The sequence below is a fragment of the Capricornis sumatraensis genome, chromosome X (genome assembly GCF_032405125.1).
Source record: "Capricornis sumatraensis isolate serow.1 chromosome X, serow.2, whole genome shotgun sequence".
In the NCBI taxonomy this organism is placed as follows: domain Eukaryota; kingdom Metazoa; phylum Chordata; class Mammalia; order Artiodactyla; family Bovidae; genus Capricornis; species Capricornis sumatraensis.
In genome coordinates this window covers 114,194,055-114,207,054 of record NC_091092.1, presented here as the reverse complement: position 1 = coordinate 114,207,054, position 13,000 = coordinate 114,194,055, and the positions used below count along the sequence as shown (strand labels likewise).

The window sequence follows — 13,000 nt, the reverse complement described above, 5'->3', positions numbered from 1 at the left end:
ACCGTCTTTCTAAATTCCATATATATGCGTTAGTAAACTGTATTGGTGTTTTTCTTTCTGGCTTACTTCACTCTGTATAATAGGCTCCAGTTTCATCCACCTCATTAGAACTGATTCAAATGTATTCTTTTTACTGGCTGAGTAATACTCCATTGTGTATATGTACCACAGCTTTCTTATCCATTTATCTGCTGATGGACATCTAGGTAGCTTCCATGTCCTGGCTGTTATAAATAGTGCTGCGATGAACATTGGGGTACATGTGTCTCTTTCAATTCTGGTTTCCTCGGTGTGTATGCCCATCAGTGGGATTGCTGGGTCAGGAAGAGGAACCAGAGATCAAATTGCCAACATCTGCTGGATCATGGAAAAAGCAAGAGAGTTCCAGAAAAACATCTATTTCTGCTTTATTGACTATGCCAAAGCCTTTGACTGTGTGGATCACAATAAACTGTGGGAAATTCTGAAAGAGATGGGAATACCAGACCACCTGACCTGTCTCTTGAGAAATCTGTATGCATGTCAGGAAGCAACAGTTAGAACTGGACATGGAACAACAGACTGGTTCCAAATAGGAAAAGGAGTACGTCAGGGCTGTATATTGTCGCCCTGCTTATTTCACTCATATGCAGAGTACATCATGAGAAACGCTGGACTGGAAGAAACACAAGGTGGAATCAAGATTGCAGGGAGAAATCTCAATAACCTCAGATATGCAGATGACACCACCCTTATGGCAGAAAGTGAACAGGAGCTAAAAAGCCTTTTGATGAAAGTGAACTTGGAGAGTGGAAAAGTTGGCTTAAAGCTCAACACTCAGAAAACAAAGATCATGGCATCCAGCCCCATCACTTCATGGGAAATAGATGGGGAAACAGTGGAAACAGTGTCAGACTTTATTTTGGGGGGCTCCAGAATCACTGAAGATGGTGATTGCAGCCATGAAATTAAAAGACACTTACTCCTTGGAAGAAAAGTTATGAGCAACCTAGATAGTATATTCAAAAGCAGAGACATTACTTTGCCGACTAAGGTCCATCTTGTCAAGGCTATGGTTTTTCTTGTGGTCATGTATGGATGTGAGAGTTGGACTGTGAAGAAGGCTGAGTGCCAAAGAATTGATGCTTTTGAACTGCGGTGTTGGAGAAGACTCTTGAGAGTCCCTTGGACTGCAAGGAGATCCAACCAGTCCATTCTGAAGGAGATGAGCCCTGGGATTTCTTTGGAAGGAATGATGCTGGAGCTGAAACTCCAGTACTTTGGCCACCTCATGTGAAGAGTTGACTCATTGGAAAAGACTTTGATTCTGGGAGGGATTGGGGGCAGGAGGAGAAGGGGACAACCGAGGATGAGGTGGCTGGATGGCATCACTGACTCAATGGACGTGAATCTGAGTGAACTCCGGGAGTTGGTGATGGACAGGGAGGCCTGGCGTGCTGCGATTCATGGGGTCACAAAGAGTCGGACAGAACTGAGCAACTGAACTGAACTGAAGGCAGTTCTATTTCCAGTTTTTTAAGGAATCTCCACACTGTTCTCCATAGTGTCTGTACTAGTTTGCATTCCCACCAACAGTGTAAGAGGGTTTCCTTTCTCTACCCCCTCTCCAGCATTTATTGCTTGTAGACTTTTGGATTGCAGCCATTCTGACTGGTGTGAAATGGTACCTCATTGTGGTCTTGATTTGCATTTCTCTGATAATGAGTGATTTTGAGCATCTTTGCATGTGTTTGTTAGCCATCTGTATGTTTTCTTTGGAGAAATGTCTATTTAGTTCTTTGGCCCATTTTTTTATTGGGTCATTTATTTTTCTGGAATTGAGCTGCATAAGTTGCTTATATATTTTTGAGATTAGTTGTTTGTCAGTTGCTTTATTTGCTATTATTTTCTCCCATTCTGAAGGCTGTCTTTTCACCTTGCTTATAGTTTCCTTTGTTGTGCAGAAGCTTTTAAGTTTATTTAGTTACCATTCATTTATTTTTGCTTTTATTTCCAATACTCTGGGAGGTGGGTCATAGAGGATCCTGCTGTGATTTATGTCAGAGAGTCTTTTGCCTATGTTCTCCTCTAGGAGTTTTATAGTTTCTGGTCTTACATTTAGATCTTTAATCCATTTTGAGTTTACTTTTGTGCATGGTGTTAGAAAGTGTTCTAGTTTCACTGTTTTACAAGTGGTTGACCAGTTTTCCCAGCACCACTTGTTAAAGAGATTGTCTTTTCTCCATTGTATATTCTTGCCTCCTTTGTCAAAGATAAGTTGTCCATAGGTGCGTGGATTTACTTCTGGGCTTTCTGTTTTGTTCCATTGATTTGCATTTCTGTCTTTGTGCCAGTACCATACTTCCTTCATGATTGTGGCTTTGTAGTAGAGTTTGAAGTCAGGCCGGTTGAATCCTCCAGTTCCATTCTTCTTTCTCAAGATTGCTTTGGTTATTCAAGGTTTTTTGTATTTCCATACAAATTGTGAAATTATTTGTTCTAGTTCTGTGAAAAATACAGTTGGTAGCTTGATAGGGATTGCATTGCATCTATAGACGGCTTTGGGTAGTATAATCATCTTCACTGTATTGATTCTTCCAATCCATGAACATGGTATATTTCTCCATCTGTGCATGTCTTGTTTGATTTCTTTCACCAGCGTTTTATAGTTTTCTATCTATAGGTCTTTTGTTTCTTTAGGTAGATATAGTCCTAAGTATTTTATTCTTTTCATTGCAATGGTGAATGGAATTGTTTCCTTAATTTCTCTTTCTGTTTTCTCATTGTTAATGTATAGGAATGCAAGGGATTTCTGTGTGTTGATTTTATATCCTGCAACTTTACACTATTCATTGATTAGCTCTAGTAATTTTCTGGTGGAGTCTTTAGGGTTATCTATGTAGAGGATCTTGTCATCCGCAAACAGTGAAAGTTTTATTTCTTCTTTTCCAATCTGGATTCCTTTTATTTCTTTTTCTGCTCTGATTGCTCCAGCCAAAACTTCCAAAACTATGTTGAATAGTAGTGGTGAGAGTGGGCACCCTTGTCTTGTTCCTGACTTTAGGGGAAATGCTTTCAAGTTTTTGCCATTGAGGATAATGTTTGCTGTGGGTTTGTCATATATAGCTTTTATTATGTTGAGGTATGTTCCTTCTATTCCTCCTTTCTGGAGAGTTTTTATCATAAATGGATGTTGAATTTTGTCAAAGGCTTTCTCTGCATCTATTGAGATAATCATATGGGTTTTATTTTTCAATTTGTTAATATGGGGTATTACATTGATTGATTTGCGTATATTGAAGAATCCTCGCATCCCTGGGATAAAGCCCACTTGGTCATGGTCTATGATCTTTTTAATGTGTTGTTGGATTCTGATTGCTAGAATTTTGTTAAGGATTTTTGCATCATGTTCATCAGTGATATTGGCCTATAGTTTTCTTTTTTTGTGGCATCTTTGTCTGGTTTTGGTATTAGGGTGATGGTGGCCTCATAGAATGAGTTTGGAAGTTTACCTTCCTCTGCAATATTCTGGAAGAGTTTGAGTAGGATAGGTGTTAGCTCTTCTCTAAATTTTTGGTAGAATTCAGCTGTGAAGCCGTCTGGGCCTGGGCTTTTGTTTGCAGGAAGATTTCTGATTACAGTTTCAATTTCTGTGCTTGTGATGGGTCTGTTAAGATTTTCTATTTCTTCCTGGTTCAGTTTTGGAAAGTTATACTTTTCTAAGTGCCGGGTTCCAGCCCCAGTGGATCCAGGGTAATTCGAAGGGGAGACAGAATCGGCATCCTAGGAAATCACATATTTAATTACAGATAGAGAGAGAGATTAGAAACGGATAGTGTAGTAGGAAATATTAGTGGAGAAAAAGAGGCTGAATAACTTGGTTTACGTGGGATACCAATAAAATTCCAAGACAAGGAATTTGTGCCATCTACGTTGGGCCACTGGCACCACTTGAATATCGGAAGGTGCCCCTCCTTGGGCTCCTTCTCGTGTGGAACTTAAAAGCCGGGGCAAGTAAGTAGACGTGGCGAGCACCCACGCTCCAGATGGGAATTCAGCCAGAAAAACGGGGAGTAAGAAAGAACGACACGGGGGAATCACTCTTTCCAGAAACTGATCCCATCTCTGTATTTTTTAGGTTTGCTTATATACCTTTTGTTACACATAGAGACACATGGAAATTTTAAAGTCATGCGGGGGTCAGCAGTCCTGACCTTTATCAAAATCAGGTGCTTCACATAAATGTATAAAAAAAGGTCTTAGGGGTTTTACATCATCTTCTGGCCATGAGGCCTGCTGACATTTTACGACCCTTTCTTTCTGATAATGGTCAGTTAACCAGAAAACTTATTTTTTCCAAGGGTGTTTTTTTTTTAAACCAGGCACCACCCTCTGAAGGTAGCAGATAAAGTTGCATTCCTATAGGGTGAGGGTGTAGTGGGTTACAACTAAGAAAGGAATTTATTTAACCTAAGGTTAACATGATTAATCTTAAAGGTTAATACTTATTTCTCCTATATGCTAGTTTTATTCATTATAAGGGCAGGGAATATGGAGATTTAACAGCAAACATCAGCCCAACAAATGAAAACCCTTCACCAATGTTCCCCTTAAGATCTGTTTAGTCTTAAGATACTGATAAAGTTACATTTCTACATAGCAAGGATGCAGTGGTTTATAACAAAGGACTTAAATTTTTTTTTAATTAAAAAAAAGAAAGATCATAAAAATAGTAAAATTATATCTAGGACTTTCTCTGGTGTTGTTGTGGGTAGTGTGGGGTCAGTTCATTTTCGGATAGTTCCTTGGTCCGGCTTATATTTCTCAAGATCTATAGGCCCCTTCCTATGTAGTCAGTACTAACGACAGGGTTTTAATCTATTGCATCTGTCACTTCCAAGGCGGTTCCCTCTGTTTTAGCTTCTGTTTGCTGGTCTCTTCAGTGTCTAATTTCCACCCTGACACAAGGGGGCGGTGGTGGACACTTTTTTAGGCTCACTTGTTCAGTCTCACTGTGGGGAGGGAGGGATGCTGCAAACAAATAACACTGGCGTGTGCTTGCAGTGTCTCAGCCACACTGGGCCTGTCCCCACTCACGGCGCGTGTGCCCTCCCTGCCCACACTGCTCAGGCTCTAGGTTGCTCCGCCGGGAACCATCCAAGGCCGGCCCTGGGTTGCATGCACCTCCCAGGTCTAAGTCGCTCAGGTTCAGGCACTCGGGTAGTCCTCAGAGGCGCAGACTCGGTTGGGCCTGTGTTTTGTGCCCTTCCCAGGTCTGAGCAGCTCAGGTGATGAGGTGTTAGGTGAGTACGGTCGCTGCAACTTATCTCCTCCCCCATCCCTGCTGCTCGGTTTCCTGGGTTTACAACCAGCGCACCTTTGCAGACAGATGTCCAGAACCCCAAGAAGTCTTAGTTAGCAAAGAAGCCTGCTTGAGGTTTGGTAGATAATGTCTCTCTGGGACTGCGATTGCCCCCTTCCGGCTCCGGCTGCCTGTCACCAGAGGGGGATGGTCTGCAGCCGGCTAGTTCTGTTCAGTCCTTTGTTCTGTGCACAGGCCTGGTGGTGTCTTAGGGCTTTTCGCATGGTAGCTATCCCACAGTCTGGTTTGCTAGCCCAAGTTACTTTCCTCAGATTGCCCTCGGGGCATTCAGGCCAGATCCTTACTCTAAGCAATACAGCCCGCGCCTCCCTGCCCAGCCCCCGCTTGCTAGTGCCAGGTGCAGGCGTCTGCGCTGCTTCTCCACTGGGTGAGTTACCGTTGGGCTCGTAATCTGTGGGTTTTAATTATTTATTTATTTTTCTTCCCTGTTATGTTGCCCTCTGTGCTTCCAAGGCTCGCCACAGACTCAGCAGTGAGAGTGTTTCCTGGTGTTTGGAAACTTCTCTTTTTAAGACTCCCTTTCCGGGATGGAGTTCCGTCCCTACCTCTTTTGTCTCTTTTTTCATCTTTTATATTTTTTCCTACCTCCTTTCAAAGATAATGGGCTGCTTTTCTGGGTGCCTGATGTCCTCTGCTGGCATTCAGAAGTTGTTTTGTGGAATTTACTCAGTGTTTAAATGTTCTTTTGTTGAATTTGTGGGGGAGAAAGTGGTCTCCCTGTCCTATTCCTCTGCCATCTTAGGACCGCCCCAGAATATATATTTTTAAAGCGAAGTATAGTTGTTATGGTCTTCCCTGGTGGCTCACATGGCAAAGAATCTGCCTGCAATGTAGGAGACCTGGGTTTGATCACTTAGTCAGGAAGATCCCCTGGAGAAGGGAATGGTTACCCACTCCAGTGGGTAATTCGTACTTGGAGAATTCCATCAATAGAGGAGCCTGGCAGACTACTGTCCTTAGGGTCAAAAAGAGTTGAACAAGACTGAGCAACTAACACTTTCACTTAATCTTCATAGTTGATGTACAATATTTTATGTTTCAGGTACATGACAAAGTGATTTGCAGTTTATAAAGGTTATGTTCCATTTATAGTTATTATAAAATATTGGGTATATCCCCTTTATTGCAATATATCCTTGTAGCTTATCTATTTTTTACATATTACTTTGCACCTCTTAATCTTCTATCCCTGCCCTTACCCTCCCCCTTGCTGCTCTCCACTGGTAACCACTACTAGCTTGTTCTCTGTATCTGTGAGTCTGCTTCATCTCCTTAGTCTGTTTTATTTTTTAATTCTCCATATAAATGGTATTATACAGCATTTGTCTTCCTCTATCTCACATATTTCAGTTAATATAATACCTTCCAATCAATCCATGTACTTGAAAATGGCAAAAGTCCATTCTTTTTTATGACTGAGTAATATCACATTGTCTGGATCTTTTCGAATTAGTGGGTCTTTTTTTTTTCATTTTTAGCAGTAATTTAAAGTTTATTCAAGCTTTAATGCAGGTTATTCTGACTTTAAGGTGGCATCACATGGCATACTTCTGAGTACATTCCTGAAAAATTCTTTTTACTTATTTCTGTTTTATAGATCTGTGCAACCTCTGGTACTGGGGAGGCTATCATCTGGGTTCTGATCGCATAGCAGGGAACAAATGGACACCAGAACTCTAGAAATCGTGAAAGCAAGAGACCACAGTGATCTTAGAGTAGCGAGCTGAGTGCTGCCATTAGTGTTCATGTCTGGATGATAAATTCTGTTGCAAATGCACCCTTAGGTAGTGTGAATGGGTAGTCTTTAGGGAAATGAATAGTCAAAGAGAATATACTGCCTCGATATGGGCTGCCATTCTTTTTCATAATTGTGATTTGCCAATGAAATGTATCATCCCCAACTGGACCTGCAGAATATTGTGCTGGACGGTCACTGGCCACATCACTAAGTTCCTTATTAATCCATTTCAGTGCCACAGTCTGTGCTTTTTGTCTGACTCCTCACTGTCTCAGTGTGTGCTGAAACGTCCAGCTAAACCTCCTGATTATCTGGTGGCTGGGAAGGACTATCTCTTCATCTCACACTGGCTCTGCCAGACACAGGTGCCTTCTTAATAACCAGGGAGGTTGGACTGGGGAGGGCTCCCTGGCAGAGAGTAGATGAGGCTGGAGGGGAAGGGGAGACGAGCAGTGGAAACCCTTAGACTCAGACAAGCATCGCGTACCTGACAGAGACCATCCAAATTAGTGGGTTATTTTTTTTTTTCAGATATACACCCAGGAGTGGGATTGCTGGGTCATTTGTTTGGTCTGTTTTTAGGTTTTGAGGACCCTCCTTACTGTTATCCATGGTGGCTGCACCAATTAACATTCCCACCAACAGTGTACAGATCTTGTCCACATGTTCACCAGCATTTGTCACTTCTCTTCCTTTGGGATGATAGCCCTTCTGATAGGTATAAGATAATACCTCATTGTCGGTTTAATTTGCATTCATACGATGATTAATGATGTTGAACATCTTTTCATGTGCCTCTTGGCCATTTGTATGTCTTCTTTGAAAAATGTGTATTTAAGTCTTCTGCCCATCTTTTTCTTGATTGTTTTTTTTTTTAACTGTTATATCAACTGTTTATATATTTTGGATATTAACCCCTTATTGGTGATATCATTGGCAAATATTTTCTCCCATATAGTAGGTTGGCTTTTCATTTTGTTGATGGTTTCCTTTGCTGTGCAAAAGCTTTTAACTTTAATTACCACCCATTTATTTATTTTTGCTTTTATTTCCCTAGTTTTAGGAGACAGATCCAAAAAATATTGTTATGATTTATGTCAAAGAGTGTTCTGCTCATATTATCTTCTAAGAGTTTTATGGTTTCCCCTCTTATAGCTAGGTCTTTAATCCATTTTCAGTTTACTTTTGTATATGGTGTTAGAGAATATGCTGATCTCATTCTTTGAGAGCTACATGTCAAAGAATGAGATTAGAGCATAAATACAATTTGGTAATGTCAGAAAACTAAATGTGCTTTTACATTTGAGCCAGTAATTCAGTGTTTCCAGAAATTAACTTTGAAGAGACATCCACAACCATAGGAAAATACGTAAATGTCCATGCACGTTAATTGAGGCAACATGATATATCCACAGAGTGGAGTACTAGGAAGCTATAAAAAGGAATGAGTACAATTTTGTAAACTAATAAGGGATGCTTCCATGATAGATATAGATATATAAAAGAATGTGGGAGTTTGGGGCTAATGTCAATGATACCAAGTCCAGCGCCTTCCCGTTCTGGTATGAAGAGGCCTGGAGAGCTGAAAGAGAGAGCCAGAGCAGGAGCTGCAGCCAGGCTCCTACGGTGCCAGGGCCAGTGCACTTTCCGGAGCATGTCCAAAGCTCCTCCTACCCCTAGTGAAGTCTGAGCAGATACTTCACATTGCATTTCAAGAAAGCAAGCAATCTTCCAACTAGCAGAGGGCCATGGTGGGGCTAATGGAAATTCAGCATATAACGTATTTGTCTTCCTATACAATATGCACAAATTGGAGACTTTTCTTTTTTCTGATTTTAAATGTTGTTCCTTTTAATTAAAGATGTGTTTAGCTTCAGAGTCCAAGTATACTAATGGCACAGCTCCCACATATACTGCAGATTATCAAGTTGAAAAATAAGAATTTTCGTATGACCTAGCACAGAATGAAATCCATGAATCATTTCTTGTCATTCAGAATAAGACAACATAATATTGGAATATGGATTTTTTTGGGAAAATGGAAACTTTTCCACAGTGAAGTCTGTGTGATTATCAAATATGGAAAAAAATCTTAAGAGGTATTCACATCTTGATTTGTTTTGTTTTAGTCTTTCTTTGTAAAATTGAAGTTTATTTACCTGGATTAGCTTAGCTTATTTAAGAAGGTGGTAGAAGTGAAATCCCAGTAAAATTGCTTTCTTGCACATGTGCACTATAGTTGTTCAAATATCAACTTAGCATCTGCTCTTTAGAAGGCTTCTGGTGGTTTTGCCCCACTCCAGTACTCTTGCCTGGAAAATCCCATGGAAGGCTGCCGTTCATGGGGTCGCTGAGGGTCAGACACGACAGAGCAACTTCACTTTCACTTTTCACTTTCATGCATTGGAGAAGGAAATGGCAACCCACTCCAGTGTTCTTGCCTGGAGAATCCCAGGGACGGGGGAGCCTGGTGGGCTGCCATCTATGGGGTCGCACAGAGTCGGACACGACTGATGTGACTTAGCAGCAGTAGCAGCAGCAAGAAAAATAAACTGAACCCCTTCTTATAGAATTCTAGAGTCTAAGAGCAGCGTTCATATAAAGTAGCTGGTGACCTGAGATCTAGGGGCCCAATAAAAATGAGGTGTAAGGAGGTGAGGGGATTGAGGGCTTCCTCATGAGGAGTCTAGTGTAAATACACTGAGGCAAGGTACTTGGAGACTTTAGGGCAATAAAAGTCTGGCAGTGGAAGGTAGTTTTAAGTTAGGCTACATGGCGAGCCCACCAGGGAGGCTATGGAAACACTGAATAGGGGTCAGACCCTCAGATGGTGGGTCTCAAAGTTGAGAGACTTAAGCCTGGAATGGAAAACTACCCTGAATGAACTACCCTTCATTGTTTTCCATGTAGCTGTCCAATTTTCACAGCACCACTTATTGAAGAGACTGTCATTTTTGGTTTGCGAGTATTCTGTTCAGGATTTGCACCTATGTTCTTCAGTGACGTTGGCCTGTAATTTCCTTTTTTGGTGAATCTTTGTCTGATTTTGCTATCAGGGTGATGGTGGCCTCATAGAACGAGCTTGGGAGTGTTTCTTCCTCTGCAATTTTTTGGAAGACTTTGAGATTGATAGGTAATAACTCTTCTCTGTTTGATAGAATTCACCTGTGAAACCATCTGGTCCTGGACTTTTGGATATTGGAAATTGTTAAATCACTGTTTCAATTTCAGAACTTGTGATTGGTCTGCTTACATTCTCTATTTCTTCCTTGTTCAGTCTTGGAAGGTTGTACCTCTCTAAGAATCTGTCTATTTCTTCTAGGTTATCCATTTTATTTGCATATAGTTGTCTGTAGTAGTCTCTTATGATCCTTTGCATTTCACACGAGTGTGTTCTTAATGAAATCAGCCCTGATTACCTTGGTGTGGTGAGAGCATAGAGGTAAAATGAGGGAGTGTAAAACAGGAAAATGTGGCCCCCCTGCCATAAGAACATACTCTGAGCCCTGGTTAAAGGAATTTCATACAATTGGACACATTCTGGTATTTCTTCACTAAAAAGGCTAGTCCTCTTCTGTATGTATGAGCCAGAATAGCTGGGAGGTAGCATTGAACTGCTTATAAATGTGTGTGCGTGATGTTAAAAATGAAATTTTACCAGGAGAAATAACCATTGGTTCTGGTCTTAAAGGTAATGGGCTACATAGAAGCCTTGGGATTGAATGTATTTCCCCTGAAAATTGCACAGATATCTAGATTTGCTTGTCTGTGTGTGATCTCTGCTGGAGTGGTAAAATGTTTTGGTCATCTACCAGAAAGATTAAACCCCAGCATGCTCAAAAAGGAAGTGAGGAAATCAGTGTTTAAACACGTGTGCTCCTGAGTTCTTCTCTCAAACTCAGCTCTGGCTGAGTTTAAGACAGCTTCCTCTTTCACTTTCTTCAACATGATGCAATCACTCTTTCACCCTCTGCCTCACTAGGTAAGTTTTTCAAGGTAGAGGGTGAGACAGAGTCTAAGCGTCCATATGCCCGTCTTCAGTAGACAAGCATGCCCTCAGCACATGGCAGGGTGGAAATATTAGGAGCCTCTGACCAAATGGGCTCCAGTCTTGGAAATGGTGGGATGGATTCCTTGGAAGCTGGGTAGCACACGTGCCTCTCAAGCTAGAGATTGACAACCATATATAATGGAAAACTTTTCAGGGTTCTTTTAAGTGAACCCTCAGATCCAAGCTGTTCACCTTGAGACTGTCCATTCTTCTCAGTGGTTTCTCCAGGGAATTCATACAGCCAACTCTTCCCAGAAACCAAACTAGGAGATGGAATTGGGTCCTAAATTAAGGGGTGATGCCTCTAGTTTGCCCATTTTCTCCCTAGAAAGGAGCAAAGCACTCTGAGCCACAGATAGACAAGCCCTGAAGGCTTTCCTACAGCTCCCATGAATGCAGGGGTTTTCCAGGGGAAGCCAACATTTCTGCCTCATCCAGAGACCTCAAGCTCCTGATAAGAGTGCTGGTTGATGTCGACTGCAATCCATGAAGGCTGGGAAGAGGCATCAGGCATTGGTTAAAGACAGTTGGTCCAGGCTCTGTTTGCTGGCCAAAATGTAAACTATTTTGAGCACTACAGTGGAAGTGCAGTCTATAGGGTTGCAAAGAGTTGAACATGACTGACTGACTGAACTGAACCGAACTGAACAGTGGAAGAAATTGGTCATTCAACTGCAGAGCTCAGTTTGGGCTGATGAGTGGCCAGGAAGAGCCAGGACAGCTAACCCAACGGTAATATAAGTCCATCCAGGCACCAAAACTCCAAACTTTATAGCATATAAAGAGACATGTGAAGGAAGTTAATCTCTGATAATTACCTTTCTTAAATACCCATTAATCCAACTTTGTCAGTGCTTATATAATACTCCAGTCTGGTTGGTACAAAGATTTGAGACTTGGGATTATCATTTTGTACAATATTTGAGAATCATTAACCAAATTAAGGATGATTTCCCACAAGATAGAAGAATGTACAAAGAGAGATGGGCATGGGGATTGAAACATAAAACATCGACCAACTTAAACTTGTTTTGCTTCCTTAAAACAGGTTGTTGGTTAATGAAACCTTGAGTTATTTTTCAAGACAGCACCAGGCATGTGCAAAAGGGAGCCCCTGTTTCCAGGATGACCCCCGAACCAAGAGGGTTCAGTCTGTAAAACTCTGAGAGTAGGAATGTTGTCATGGGAGAACTGTATGGCGTCCTTCAGTACAGAAAATCTGGTTTCTAGCAGCATGAATAGCTTACATGAACTAATTCAAGACTAGCCAATTAGCTTCCAAGTTTGCAGGTCCCCTAAACCCTTTAATTTTACCTCAAACTCTGGATTGAGGAGACAGATTTGAGAGCCCTGCCTCGTGTCTACTTGCTACTCCATGTTGGATTAATGTTTTTCTCTCAAAAGCCTGTTCCATAGTATTGGCTTCTATGTGCATCAGGCAGCGAGCCCTTGCTGGGGACACTAGTGACTGGTAGGCCTGGAGTTAGATTCCTCTCTGAATTCCTCTAGATCCCACACTGTTACACTCCCCTTGACCCTAAGCAGAGCTTATGTTGTTTAACACTCAAATGTATCTTGGGATAAAAGTAAGGACTCTGGATATATTCCAGTACACTTCTTTAGGCACAAAGCCTTGAAGGCTACCTCAGTAAATGACAGCAGTGAGGAGGAGAAACAGGTGATAGTGACAATAAGATTGTCTCTCTATGCATTGTCAGATAAGCTCAATTAGAATAGCTCAAAGCCATCTTGGAGGGCTCCTTTCCTTTAGAAGTGTGCACATATCTCAGATATGGTGGGTTGGGTTATAGATCACTGCAATAAAGTGAATATGACCATAAAGTAAATC

At 41.5% G+C, this 13,000-nt stretch overlaps 1 pseudogene; it reads right to left on the bottom strand.

The window, feature by feature from the left end:
• Positions 1-6,897: 6,897 nt before the first annotated feature.
• Positions 6,898-10,431, bottom strand: LOC138071873 (ubiquitin-conjugating enzyme E2 D3 pseudogene; annotated as a pseudogene).
• Between the last annotated feature and the right edge of the window lie 2,569 nt (positions 10,432-13,000).